The sequence below is a fragment of the Saccopteryx leptura genome, chromosome 5, assembly GCF_036850995.1.
Source record: "Saccopteryx leptura isolate mSacLep1 chromosome 5, mSacLep1_pri_phased_curated, whole genome shotgun sequence".
NCBI lineage: Eukaryota > Metazoa > Chordata > Mammalia > Chiroptera > Emballonuridae > Saccopteryx > Saccopteryx leptura.
This window is the reverse complement of record NC_089507.1, coordinates 76,622,169-76,635,849: the sequence shown is the minus strand read 5'-3', so window position 1 is coordinate 76,635,849 and position 13,681 is coordinate 76,622,169.

The following is a 13,681-nucleotide window of genomic DNA, read 5'->3' as shown; positions in this document are numbered from 1 at the left end:
CGCCAGGACCAGGTTGTTTTGAGTACAATGGCCTTGTAGTATAACTTGATATCAGGAAGTGTGATACCACCCACTTTATTCTTCCTTTTCTTTTTTTTTTTTTAATAATTTTTTAATTTATTTTAGAGAGGCGAGGGAGAGAGAGAGAGAGAGAGAGGAGAGACAGAGAGAGAGAGAGCGAAGGGGGGGAGGAGCTGGAAGCATCAACTCCCATATATGCCTTGACCAGGCAAGCCCAGGGTTTTGAACCGGCGACCTCAGCATTTCCAGGTCGACGCTTTATCCACTGCGCCACCACAGGTCAGGCTATTCTTCCTTTTCAAGATTGCTGAGGCTATTCATGTTCTTTTTTGGTTCCATATAAATATTTGGAATATTTATTCTATATCTTTGAAGTATGCCATTGGTAATTTAATAGGAATTGCATTGAATCAATAGATTGCTTTGGGTAGTATAGACATTTAATGATGTTTATTTTTTCTATCCATGAACACGGTATATGCTTCCACTTCTTTGTATCTTCCTTGATTTCTTTTTTCAATGTCTTATAATTCTCTGAGAACAAGTCTTTTACCTCCTTGGTTAAATTTACTCCAAGGTACTTTATCTTTTTTGTTGCGATAGTGAAGGGGATTGTTCCCTTAATTTTTCTTTCTGATAGTTTATTGTTGGTGTATAAAATGCCGCTGATTTCATGTTGACCTGTAACACTGAGGTCACCAGTTCAAAACCCTGGGCTTGCCTGGTCAAGGCACATATGGAAGTTGACGCTTCCTGCTCCTCCCCCCTTCTCTCTCTCTCTCTCTCTTCTCTAAAATGAATAACTAAATAAAAATATTTTTAAAAAATGCCACTGATTTCTGAATATTGATTTTATATTCTGCCACCTTGCCAAATTCATTTATCAGGTCTAGTTTTTTGACTGGGATTTTAGGATTTTCTATGTACAGTATCATCTCATCAGCAAATAATGATAGTTTTACTTCTTCTTTTCCAATTTAGATGCCTTTTATTTCTTCTTTTTGTCTGATTGCTGTGGCTAGGATTTCCAGAACTATGTTGAATAAGAGTGGTGAAAGGGGGCACCCCTGCCTTGTTCCTGATCTTAAGGGGATTGCTTTTAATTTTTGCCTATTGAATAGGATGTTGGCTGTTGATTTGTCATAGATGGCCTTTATTATGTTGAGATATGTTTCCTGTATTCACACTTTACTGAGAGTCTTGTTCATAAGTGGGTGCTGGATTTTATCAAATGCTTTTTCTGCATCTATTGATATAATCATGTGATTTTTATTCTTCCTTTTATGTGATGAGTCACATTGATTGATTTGTAAATATTGTACCAGCTTTGCCTCCCTGTAATAAATCCCACTTGATCGTGATGTATAACTTTTTTAATGTATTACTGGATCCAGTTTGCTAATATCTTTTTTTTTTTTTTGTATTTTTCTGAAGCTGGAAACAGGAGAGACAGACAGACTCCCACATGTGCCCAACCAGGATCCACCCGGCATGCCCACCAGGGGGTGACACTCTGCCCACCAGGGGGCGATGCTCTGCCCCTCCGGGGCATCGCTCTGTTGCGACCAGAGCCACTCTAGTGCCTGGGGCAGAGGCCAAGGAGCCATCCCCAGTGCCCAGGCCATCTTTGCTCCAATGGAGCCTTGGCTGCAGGAGGGGAAGAGAGAGACAGAGAGGAAGGAGAGGGGGAGAGGTGGAGAAGCAGATGGGCGCTTCTCCTGTGTGCCCTGGCCAGGAATCGAACCCAGGACTTCTGCACGCCAGGCCGATGCTCTACCACTGAGCCAACCGGCCAGGGCCTCAGTTTGCTAATATCTTGTTGAGAATTTTAGCATCTATGTTCATCAGGGATATTAGTCTATAGTTTTCTTTCTTTGTAGTGTCTTTACCTGGTTTTAGAATGAAGATAATGCTTGCCTCATGAAAGGAGCTTGGGATGCTTCCTTCATCTTGCATTTTTTGAAATAGCTTGAGAACGATAGGTGTTAGTTTTTTGAATATTTGGTAACATTCGCCTGTGAAGCCATCTGGTCCAGGACTTTTGTTTGTTGGGAGTCTTTTGATAACTCTTTCAATTTCATTTGTTATAATCAGTCTATTTAGGTTTTTTGATTCTTCCAAATTGAGTTCTGGAAGATTGTATGTTTCTAGGAATTTATTCATTTCACTTAGGTTGTCCAATTTTTTGGCATATAGAGCTTCATAGTATTTTTTTTTTTTTTACAATCCTTTGTATTTCTGCAGTGTCAGTTGTTACTTCTCCATTTTCATTTCTAACTTTATTTATTTGAGTCCTCTCTCTTTTTTTCTTGATGAGTCTGGTTAAAGGTTTGTCAATCTTGTTTACCTTTTCAAAGAACCAGCTCTTAGTTTCATTGATCTTTTGTACTTTTTTTTAGCCTCTATATCATTTATTTCCTCTCTGATCTTTATTTCCTTCCTTCTACTTCCTCTGGGTTTTACTTGTTGTTCTTTTTCTAGTTCTTTTAGGTGCAGGGTTAGGTTGTTTATTTGAGCTTTTTCTTGCTTCTTAAGGAATGCCTGTAATGCTATGAACTTCCCTCTCAGTACTGCTTTTCTTGTGTCTCATAAATTTTGAGTTGTTTTATGTTCATTTTCATTTGTTTCAAGGAAATTTTTTATTTCTTTCTTGATCTTATTGTTAACCATTCGTTATTTAACAACATGCTATTTAGCCTCCAAATGTTTCCAATGTTTTTCAATTTTTCTATTGTAGTTGATTTCTAGTTTCATGCCATTGTGATCAGAGAAGATGCTTGATATGATTTTAATCTTCTTAAATTCATTGAGGCTTGTTTTGTGTCCTAATATGTGGTCTATCCTAGAGAATGTACCATGAGCACTTGAAAAGAGTGTATATTCTGCTGCTTTGGGGTGAAAGATTCTGACAATATCTATTAAATCCAGTTGATCTAGTGTGTCATTTAAGGCTGCAGTTTTTTTTGTTAATTTTCTTTCTGGAGAATCTATTTATTGATGTTAGTGGGGTATTAAAATCCCCTACTATTATAGTATTGCTGTTAACCTCGCCCTTTATATTCATCAAAATCTGCTTTATATATTTAGGTGCTCCTATATTAGGTACATAAATATTTCACTGGTTATATCCTTCTGTTGGATTTCTCCCTTTATCATTATGTAGTGACTTTCTTTATCCCTTACTATAGCCTTTGTTTTAAAGGCTGTTTTATTAGATATAAGTATTGCTACCCCAGCTTTTCTTATATTTTCATTTGCATGAAATACTTTTTTTCATTTCTACACTTTCAGTATATGTGTATCTTTTGTTCTGAAGTGGGTTCATTATAAACAGCATATGTAGGGGTCCTATTTTTTATCCATGCAGCTACCTTATGTCTTTTGATTGGAGCAAAATTCATTTACATTTAAGGTTATTATTGATATGTACTTATTTATTGCCATTTTGTTCTTTAAATCTACAATCTTCTTTTTCTAGATTTTTTTCCCCCTTTGCTCTTTTTATAACAGGCCCCTTAACATTTCTTGCAGTACTGGTTTGGTTGTAATGAATTCCCTGAGTCTTTTTGTCTGGAAGCTTTTTATTTCTCATTCAATTTTTAACTATAGCCTTGCTGGATAAAATCTTGGTTGTAGGTTCTTGTTTTGCATCACTTTAAATATTTCTTGCCAATCCCTTCTGACCTGAGTTTTCTATTGAGAAGTCAGATGTCAGCCTGATGGTGGCTCCTCTGTAGGTAATTAACTGCTTTTCTCTTGCTGATTTTAGTATTCTTTCTTTGTCTCTTAACTATAGCTTTTTAATTATGATGTGTCTTGGTGTAGGACTCTTTGGGTTTCTCTTTAATGGGACTCTCTGTGCTTCTTGAACTTGAGTGACTATTTTCTTCATCAATTTAGGAAAATTTTCAGTTATGATTTCTTCAAACAGGTTCTTTATTCTTTGTTTATTCCCTTCTTCAGGAACCCCTATGATGTGGATGTTGTTTCTCTTGAGCCACCTTTATATTTGCTGTTCTGCTTCTGTGCTTTCATTTATATTATCCTCTAAATCAATGGTCCCCAACCTTTTTTGGGCCACGGACTGGTTTAATATCAAAAAATATTTTCACGGACCAGCCTTTAGGGTGGGATGGATAAATATATCACATGACCGAGCCAAGCATCAAGAGTGAGTCTTAGATGGATATAACAGAGGAAATCTGGTCAATTTAAAAAAAAAAAAAAAAAAAAAAACAACATCGTTCAGACTTAAATATAAATAAAACAGAAATAATGTAAGTTATTTATTCTTTCTCTGTGGACCAGTACCAAATGGCCCATGGACCAGTACCGGTCTGCAGCCCAGGGGTTGGGGACCACTGCTCTAAATCACTGATTCAATCCTCTGCTTCCTCCAGCATGCTAGTGATTCCTTCCAGTGCAGTCTTCATTCCTGATATTGTATTTGTCATTTATGACTGGTTCTTTTTTATGATTTCAATATTTTTTCTGATGCTTGCTATCTCTTTATTAAGTTCTCATTTTGACCATCCATTGTTGCTCTAATGTCTTTGTGCATCCCCAAAATCATCATTTTAAACCCTGTGTCTGGTAGTTTGGTTACTTCTGTTTTACTTAGTTTTTTATTTTGGGATACCTCTTGTTGATTCATTTGGGTCATATTTTTTTGTCTGCCCATTTTGTCAGTGTATTAGATAGTAATGTCTGACATTGAAATTTGTTGTGGTGCCTTTATGAGGAAGATGAGCTCAGGGGTACTGACCTCCAGACCACCTGATTTTCTTGCTCTAAGAATACTTCTTGAGGTTACTATTTACCCTCCTATTGTATGTAAGCATTGAGTACAGTTGGTCCTTTTGTGGGTACGAATATCCCTTCAGGCTGGCTGGCTCTAAGGGTCAACCTTGACCATGTGCATTAAACACTGTGCAGTGTCTGTCCTGTTGGGCATATTTATTCTCCGCAGTGTCTTCTGCCTGCTGCATTCCTCCTTTGGGTGTGCTGCTTGTGTAGCTAGCTGAGTCTAGGGTTGGTACTGTCTGCCACCCACTACTGTTTATGTTTGTTCTAGGTCTTCTTGGGTCGCATCAGCCATTGTTTGTAACCTGCCATGGGCAACCTGTCTGAAGTCACAGCTTGGTTTGCTGTTTGTGTCTTTGTTTCCTTTGCCTGGGTAGTGTGGGAGGGGCCAACTTGTGTATAAGGATCAGCTTCCTCCTGTTTAGAGATGACAGCAGCTCCATAAAAGCCCCAAGCTCCATAAGATTTACTCCACTTTTTAGCTGCTCCACCTCCTCTTGTAGCTGCCTGGTCTTCCAACAGAGTCTTCTGTATAAAGACTGTAGTGTAGGCTCAGAATGACCTCACCCAACCAACCTCTTGACAGGTTGCAAACTTGGTAGGTTAGAACAGCTGAAGTTGGGGATACAACATTAGTGGGACCCCCTATGTCAGGGTCTCTTGGTCAGGTGCTCAGTACAGGGAAAATCACCCCTAAACCAGAGCCTAATCCTTCAGCCACTGCTGGATACTCAAATTTTATTTCTTTCCAGCAGGATGAGCAACAGGTTCATATTGGAGGAGCCAACAGTCCCCTCTGCAGAAGTTCTTCCTTCTGGTGAGACCCTGGTCTCAGGAAGGAAGACTGAGAGAAACCTCTCCTGGGGCTGACTGTGTCCCTTCCCCCAGAAAGTGGCTAAGACTCTCAACCAGACCCAGCAATACACTCACAGGGACCCACACTTAAAAATCCATGCTCCAAGCCTCTTTCTTCCTTCCCCCTGTGGATCCTAGCTCAGCAGGGCAGGATATCTAGCACCAGGGCTGGCTGACTGTGAAGTGCCACTCTGTCTAATGCACATGAGCCACTGTGCTGGTGCAGATCACAGAGAGTGGAACTCACCTCAGCTGCGCCAGGTGTGAGGAACCCTTCCTTAGGACACACCACTAGCAAGGGTTGTTAGGTCCTGAACCGATGCTCTCTGTAGCTTGCCTTTGGGTGTGCCTGCCCTGGGCCTCCCTAGAGAGAACCCAGCATAGACCAGTAGGGTACACTGCCCATTATTGGCCCTCAACAACCTTCTTGGAGCTACAAGCAATCCAGAGTTTATGTCCGCTTCTTCTGGGTCCAGGTGCACATGGAAATAACAAGTCACACACCTAAGCTGGCTTTTATAAATTATATTTACAATGGACCTGGGGGAAGGTCAGCAAAAGACCAAGGTTCCCTGAGAGTCACTTTCTGCAGCCTGTCTTCTGGCTGCTTGTTGAGTTTGGACACTGAAAAAAACCTCTGGTAGAGTCTAGAACAGTGGTAGTCAACCTGGTCCCTACCGCCCACTAGTGGACGTTCCAGCTTTCATGGTGGGTGGTATCAGAGCAACCAAAGTATAAATAAAGAGATAGATTTAACTACAGTAAGTTGTTTTGTAAAGATTTATTCTGCAAAATTAGAGAAAATCCAACATAAAGTACTTGGTAAGTAATTATTATTATATGCTTTAACTTGCTATAACTCTGCTTTATAAATTTTATAAAGTAAAGTTACTTCCCTACTTTATAAATCACTATTACTGTGGAACCAATGGGCAGTTAGAAAATTTTACTACTAACAGAGATACAAAAGTGGGCGGTAGATATAAAAAGGTTGAGTACCCCTGATCTAGAGCCTGGTGCAATTCAGGAATTAGGAAGGGTGGTGGGTGTGGGTCTACCCTTTGACCCCAGGTATCAGTCTGTCCAGACTTTTTTTCACAGACCTTAGTAGTGTGTGGCCTCAAGAGTCTGGTGGGTGTGGCCTCTGAGACCCAAAGATGTGGTCTGCTGCAGTCCAGACAGTGTCTACTGAGTTTCCCATGACTCAGGAGCATGTGGGGTTGTGAGGAGAGAACCTTCAGCCTCAATGCCAGAACACTGAGTCACTGACATACCCCCTGCTTCCAGGCTTATTTCTCAGAATAGCCCAGTCTCCATGGGGTGGGGCAGGAGAGACTCCCAAGGGCAGGGCAGTGGCTTTCCCCCAATCTGATGCCACAAAGAGGAGACTGCTTCCCCCAAAAAAGATGGTGACTGCAGTATTGGGGAATTACTCAGAATAGGGGTTCTGGTGGCTGTCCCCACAGTGTCTTTCCCTGGGCCTCCAACTTCACACTCTCCTCATGCAACTCCAAGCCTCTCAACTCTTCCTCCACTAGAGCCCCAGGTAAGTGGCTGTGGACAAGATTTTCTGCATAAGCCTTTTAAGACAGAGCCTGCATCTTCGAGAGCTCCTTCTCTTTCTTGCAGAAAGAAACCCGGCTCTTTTCACCACCAAATGCTGTGTGAGTGCCTCTTCTAGACTGTGGGGCTCTAAACTGGGGTGCCAGGCCTGGGGCTGAGGTCCCTTCCCTCTCAGGGCAACCCTCCCCACAGTGAGAGTTCCTCCAATCCTCAGCGGCCACTCGCTCCTGGGAGCGAGGCAGCCTTTTCCATTTCTCCACCTTTCCTACCAGTCTCCATGTGGCTTCTTCTGTGATCCTTGGTTATAGACACCTCTTTGTTAAGTCCAAAGTTAGTTTTTCAAGATGATTATTCTTCAATTAAGTTGTAATCCAATTTGGTCCTAGGAGGTGGCAGTTGGAATGTTTACCTATTCTGTCGCCATCTTGGAATCCCCTGCTTCATTTCTTACTTATGTCAAAGTCTGACTAGGTGTTTTGGATGTGGTAATTCAGAGCTCCTGGTCTCCTTGGAGTCCACCCCTAGATACTCCCCATTTAGCATGTAAAGAGAAGAAAAAAGAAGATAGCACAGGATGTTTTGTGCCCAGCCTGGAAGTGTTGTGTGTAATTTCTAACATTCCACTAGCTAGAATCTAGTTGTGTAGCTCTACTGCAATTGCAAGTGAGCCTGAGAAAATTAAATGTCCCAAATGAACTGGAAGGGAAAGTAAGATTGCCAGAGACTAGCAGCCACATATGCCTTCAAGGAATTTGAAATAGTATAATCATAAGACAATGCAAATAACAGCTCCTGGCATTTATTATTACTTTCTATAATAACTATCTATTGGATGACAAAGTGAATTCATCCAGAGTGGCTAGAAGATAGGATGTGATGAGGTGAGATGGAGAAAAATAGTCGAATAGTGTAAATAGAAGTTGGATAGGTTTTTAGTGTTTTTCAGTGGGGGAATTAGAAATTTGAGTCAGACAGTTCTTCACTGTTTTAACTCCTCTTTGCATTACTTAAGGCAGCTACAGGGTATTATAATACTTACAGTTACATTGAGCTTCTTATTGTGCCATGCAGTGTTATGAATGCTTTCTATGTATTTAGCATAGCTTGTAGTTTTCACAACAATCTCATGAAATAAATATTATACTGCTCACAAAAATTAGAGTATATTTCAAAATGAATATGAAGCAATAAAATATCCCTTAATTTTTATGAGCAGTATATTATTCCCATACCAATAAGGGTACAGATACAGAGATATTAAGTTACTTACCAGACACACTTACAGACACTGTGACAATGAAAATACACTACCACACTTCCAAATGCCACATAAGAACAAAGAACCAACTTGGTTGACAACAATTAAATATCATTCCACTGTCATCTCTGGCTTTTGTTATTGCAATTGAGAACTAAGTTGATCTCTATATTATGATGAGCTGGTTACTTCTAAGATCTTCCCTTTGGTATTTTGAAACTTCACTACAGTGTGATAATATACCATACTTCTTATGACCTTAAATAATTTTTTTTATTTTTCAATTACAGTTGACATACAATGTTATATTGGTTTCAGATGTAAAACATAATGATGAGACATTTATATACCTTATGAGGTGATCACCCTGATAAGTCTAGCACCCATCTGGCACCACACATAATTATTACATTATTATTGACGATATTCTCTATGCTGTACTTTATGTACTCATGACTGTTTTTGTAACTTGCAATTTGCACATCTTAATCCTTCCCCCTTTTTTTCTCCTACCTTCTACCCTTTCTATCTGGAAACCATCCATTTGCTCTCTGTATCTATGTGTTTGTTTCTGTTTTGTTTGCTCATTTATCTTGTTTTTTAGATTCCACATATAAATTAAATCATATGGTATTTGTCTTTCTCTGTCTGACTTATTTTACTTAGAATATTATCTTCTAGATCCATCCATGTTATCATAAACAGCAAAATTTTATTCTTTCATATTAGCCATTATCTCTTTAAATTCCCTCTCCCTTTCTCTTAGTGAAACTTTCATTATATGTATGGAAGATTTTCTCCCTCTATCCTATATTTCTTTCCTTTTTTTTTTTTTTTTTTTTTTTGCAGAGACAGAGAGTCAGAGAGAGGTATAGATAGGGACAGACAGACAGGAACGAAGAGAGATGAGAAGCATCAATCATCAGTTTTTTGTTGTGACACCTTAGTTGTTCATTGATTGCTTTCTCATATGTGCCTTGACCGTGGGGCTACAGCAGACCAAGTAACCCCCTGCTTGAGCCAGCGACTTTGGGTCCAAGCTGGTGAGCTTTGCTCAAACCAGATGAGTCCGTGCTCAAGCTGGCGACCTCAGGGTCTCGAACTTGGGTCCTCCACATCCCAGTCTGATGCTCTGTCCACTGTGCCACCGCCTGGTCAGGCTATCCTATATTTCTTGATCATCTTTTCATTTGAATCTCTAGTTTACACTTTGGTATTTCTTAAGCTCTGTTATCTTTCAGTTACTAATTATCTTTTCAGCACTTTCCAATCTGCTATTTTGCCAAAACATTGAGTTTCTAATGTCAACATTATATTTTTTGTTTTCTGAAATCCACTTTGGTTCTTTTTATAAATTTTCTTAATCATTTTTGGTAATCATTTGTTCTTTCATTAGAGTTTCAAAAAATTATTTTGTATCTTTAAACATACTTATTATATAATCTCCTTTGTTGTCAATTCTAATATCTGTAGTTTTTAAGACATGAATACAGTTGTTTGTTGTTTCTGTTGACTCTCATGTTATCTAGTTCTCATATGCATTTAGTACATTTTTTTTACCCAATTTTCCTTGGAACTTTGTGAGATTTCTTTGACACTTAAATTTAATGTGCTTTCTTCCAGAGAGCACTATCACTTAGAATTGCTTTAAGATAAATTTTTGGTTTGTTTTTTTCTGGGTGTGTGGGGGGAAGTACAAAGAAACTGAGTTTTAGTCAACAAATGCATGTGAATGCAGGTTTGAGATTAAGAAGTATTAGAATTTTTCTTTTCTTTTTTTCTTCAATCTTCCTAGAATGTAGCAGGCATTTCTTTCTGTAAGGATGGTTAATATTTTTTCCTAATTTATCTAATAAGAATATTGTCTTTAAACATCCAGCTTTATGTCAGGGTTCAGGTGTAAACTTCTATCCTGTTAAGGGTCCCATCTTTGTCTCTTTACCATATGGGTGGTCCTTTAAAACCCAGCGCTCACTTTCCACTTTCTTGTTGTTTTTGGCCTCTGAAGTTTCCTTAATCCTTTGCCAGCATTTATCAGTAATCTTTTTTTAAAAATATTTTATACAATATTGTTTTTTAGGTGTGTCTTACTAGAATGAGTTTTTCAAAACATTAAACTGCCACATTTCCAGAAGTAAAAGTCAAGATCGGATATCTTACCAGGAACCAGACCTTCAAGTCTTTGCTGGCTTTATGTTGTACGAACCACTGCTGTGAACTGGTGGATTTTATAATATAGCTTAGACAATTGTAAATGGCCAACTTATAAAAATATCCCTGAAAAGGAACCATAAATGGAAAATATAAAAATACAAGCACAGACAAAAGAAAATTACAAAGCTGATTTTCCCCCTGCTCCTCTTTGACAACCATGTTAACCAAATGCTAATCTAATCGGATATGAGAGGAGGAAGTAGTTTAATAAAATTAGTCAAACAAACAAGATGGCCATTTGAGACATGAATTTAAACCAGGATGATTAACAGTAAGGTCTGTGCTAGGAGAGAATTATACTTTAAGATGTTAGATAATTATTGCATTACATATATAATTTTATATAGAGCAAATACAAATCTGCATAGTTAATTTTTTGAGACTACTGTGGTAATAAACTGTTTTACCTTTTTGTAGACAATAAAGAGTTACAGAAGGTTCTGAGGCAAAGAATAACCTGATTATATTGTGTTTAGAAAGATTAATCTAATTGTAAAGTTCAGGATGAATTTTAAGGCACAAGACTAGAGGCAGGAGATTAATTTCTAATGATCTAACTTAATGTTCAGGACAGCTTCCTCTTTCTGTATCCTCAAATATAGCTTGATGGCAATTTTTATCAAACCTGAGTATGTTATATGTCAATGAAGTGCCTTCTCTAACTATGTTTTTAAATCATGATCCAAAATAACTTATATTAAAAAATTAGGCCCTGGCCGGTTGGCTCAGTGGTAGAGTGTCGGCCTGGCGTGCAGAAGTCCCGGGTTCGATTCCCGGCCAGGGCACACAGGAGAAGCGCCCATCTGCTTCTCCACCCCTCCCCCTCTCCTTCCTCTCTGTCTCTCTCTTCCCTTCCCGCAGCCAAGGCTCCATTGGAGCAAAGATGGCCCGGGCACTGGGGATGGCTCCTTGGCCTCTGCCCCAGGCGCTAGAGTGGCTCTGGTCGCGACAAGAGTGACGCCTCAGAGGGGCAGAGCATCGCCCCCTGGTGGGAAGAGTGTCGCCCCCTGGTGGGTGTGCCGGGTGGATCCCGGTCGGGCGCACGCGGGGGTCTGTCTGACTGTCTCTCCCCGTTTCCAGCTTCAGAAGAAAAAAAAAAAAAAAAAAAATTAACTGTGCTTCACAATCATGAATGGAAACAGTGATCAAATACTTTAAACTTCAAACATAACTTCAAAAAAATTATCATCAGCAGGCCTGAAACACAGTACATTCTAACTAATTGAATATTAATTTTATTTTAAGATTATAACTACTGTGCCTGACCAGGTGTTGGCACAGTGGGTAGAACGTTGACCTAGGACACAGAGGACCCAGATTCGAAGCTCGGAGGTCGCCGGCTTGAGGGTGGGCTTACCAGCTTGAGCACAGCATCATCGGTTTGAGTGCAGGGTCACTGGCTTGAGCCCTAAAGTCGCTGGCTTAAGTCCAAGGTTGCTGGCTTGAGCAAGGGGTCATTCACTCTGCTGGAGCCCATTGGTCAAGGCACATATGAGAAAGCAATCAATGAACAACTAAGGTGCTGCAAGGAAGAATTGATGCTTCTCATCTCTCTCCCTTCCTGTATGTCTGTTCCTATATGTCCCTCTCTCTGTCTCTGTCTCTCTCACTAAAAAATAAAAAATAAAAAAAAAGATAATAACTGCTGCAATCATTGTACCGTGATCCAGACTAAAGAGAGGAAACTACAAGCAGGAAAAAAAAATATATTTTTTTGTTTTGGTTTCTGTATGGTATGTTTTATATTCATTTACAAAATTTCTTATTCCTATTACTTTCTTTTGAGGAGATTAAAGTCAGGGGATCAAGGACAAGTTTACCATACTTGTCCACACTCATTGCAGTAAGGTAAATGTTCAACATCAGCACTGCACCCTCTTCTACGTTATGATGCTCTTTTCCTCGGAGTAGCCTCGAGAACTGTGAGGTCGCACTGCCTGTTTCACCACAGTGTTCAGAGACTGATGTTACTAAGGATCCCTGTCATTTCTCTGGAACAACGTGATAATTGATGAAACACTTAGGGTTAGAGAGATAAGATAAAATAATGATATGAAAAGGAAATGTGCCTAGAATTGATATATTTTTTTAAAGCATAAAAGATAAAGGAGCCAGTAAAAGAGGTGTTGCTTGACTGAGCCGGTTTAATGTGGTAACAACGAGGGTGGTCACATTCTTGGTTAGTCATGAAGTATTTTAGAAAGCTAAAAATAAACAAAAACAAACATAACCAACTAAGAAAATCAAGAGGATAATTTACTCCGTGTGTGTGTGTGTGTGTGTACTCACAAACATCAGTGATTCTTAGTCAATTAAAATACACCCAAACATGTAGATCCAAGGCCTAAAGGTTGTGTTAGTTCTGCAAAAGAGTGACACTATAAATACTGACTACCCAGAAAATTAATGATAAAAGTAAAAAGATATTTTAAAGGGTCTAATAATGGTCCTTACTCTGAAAACCAAACTAGGTGATTGTTGTATCTTACTGTATTAGCCAAGTATGTTAATGCATATATATGATTTCCCCCATATCACCCACTGAGAGTTATGCCCTTTGTATGTTCTGTGGGTGGGTCATGTCAGAAACTGTATTTAATTTGTTTTTATTTCTTGAGATTGGCACAGTGCCTGACATATAGAAATGTTTGATAATTTTTCTTTAATGAATTATAATTTTCTTTATTCTAATATTGCTCTCAGCCCAAATAATTATTCAATAGATATCTCATACTCACCAATTCTTTATAAAAATTAAATATCTTTGTAAAGGTGAGATCCTTTAAGACCTCCAGGCAGACCCGAGGAGAATGAGCACCATGCTGTGTGTAAAAGGAAGAGATCTGGCGTGCCTGTTCATCCAAAACAATAATGAGCCCCTGAAAAAATTAACCTCACAATAATTTTTAAAAAGAGGGTAATAACAAAAGTTAACATTCATACGCAACAGTTGAATAGAAAAGCATT